Source organism: Nannospalax galili, unplaced genomic scaffold (assembly GCF_000622305.1).
Source record: "Nannospalax galili isolate Female #2095 unplaced genomic scaffold, S.galili_v1.0 scaffold160, whole genome shotgun sequence".
NCBI lineage: Eukaryota > Metazoa > Chordata > Mammalia > Rodentia > Spalacidae > Nannospalax > Nannospalax galili.
This window is the reverse complement of record NW_008346900.1, coordinates 1,572,906-1,574,231: the sequence shown is the minus strand read 5'-3', so window position 1 is coordinate 1,574,231 and position 1,326 is coordinate 1,572,906. Positions and strand designations below refer to the sequence as shown.

At 59.5% G+C, this 1,326-nt stretch overlaps 1 protein-coding gene across 2 annotated transcripts in view; it reads right to left on the bottom strand.

Moving 5' to 3' along the window:
• Positions 1-100, bottom strand: part of Osbpl2 (oxysterol binding protein like 2) — a 44,843-nt gene extending 44,743 nt beyond the window's left edge. For both annotated transcript variants that reach the window (XR_003851131.1, XM_008843237.2), the window contains exon 1: positions 3-100. The gene's annotated coding sequence lies outside the window, so the exon portion shown is untranslated. The remainder of the gene's footprint in view (positions 1-2) is intronic.
• Between the last annotated feature and the right edge of the window lie 1,226 nt (positions 101-1,326).

The following is a 1,326-nucleotide window of genomic DNA, read 5'->3' as shown; positions in this document are numbered from 1 at the left end:
ACCTGGACGCCTACCCTGCCGCGCCGCCGACCCCGCAGCCGCCCCGCCCCCGCCCCCGCCCGCAGTCGGCGACCCACTGACACCCAGGCGGAAGTGCGGCCCGCAACTCGCCGAGCGACAGCCCGCTGCGCCACTCGCCGCGCCCCGCGCCGTTAGCGTCAGCCACTGTCTGTCCAATCAGTGCCCGGCCCGCAGGCCGCGCCGGGGGCGGGACTATGCTGAGCACGTCGGCAGGACAGCATCTCCCTCGGCCCCACCCATATGGAGGAGTGGCGGCACTCTCAACCAATCACAGCGTGAGGGGGCGGGGATATGCAGATATAACTCCTAGAAGGACAGGAAGGAAGGAGGAAGGGGCGTGGCCTCGGAAGAGGCTCGTTTACAAACAGTAAGTCAGGTGGCTGGGCGTGGACGATGGGGCGGGCGCGCTGCTAGACCCACCTCTAGCTCCCGACCCCCAGGGGTGTTTCCCATGGTTGCAAGGATCTGACAGAGGCCCATTGTCGCCTCCCGCCTTTGCGTGCCAGTCATCGCTTCACTGACAGCCCTCTACCTGCCTCCTGGCCGGCTCACCCAGTTTAACACCCCTCTGGCCTGCAGTGGCCACTGGGTAAACCCAGAACCTGGGGCCACACCTGCAGTTTCTGCTAGCTATGTGGTCTCAGGAAAGCTAACTCACTCGTGAGTCCGTGCGCACCCAGTTTCCTCTGCATCCGGGGCTCCCCTGCTCCTCAGCCCACTTAGGTAGTGGGTCTGGTTTGAGACCAGTGGAATGACATAACCAAGACCCTTCAAGCAGCACAGCCACTGGGGAAGATGAGCACGTGGCCCTGTCCCAGCCAGGATGTTCAGCCCTAGGATAATGTCAGACCAGAACGGACTAAAGTCAAATGTCTCTGGTCTTCTGCAGACCTCCTGAGAAGGAAGTTTGACAGAACGACTTGTCTGTAGATGATTGACAGAAAACAAAGGCAAAAAGGCAGCTAGAGAAGATGCCTTGGGGTCACCCAAAGCAAGCTGCACCTGACAAGATCTAGCCAAGACTTTCCAGTTACCTGAGCAACCACTTGCTTTTCTTGATAATCCAGTCTGAGGTAATGCCAAAGGGGTTCTGAGTCCCCTGAGCCACAAGATCATGTTACCCATGATCCCACAGCACATGCTGAAGGTTCCACTCAATTCTGCCTCAGCAGATCCTGTCCCAAGGCCACACTCCCTCCTCCAGTAAAGTGGTGCTCACACACAGGACACCATTAGCAGGACCAAGGGCACCTTGCAGTCAGGAGCAGGCCTTGGCAACCTTCTTGACCCCCCTCTTCAGATGCT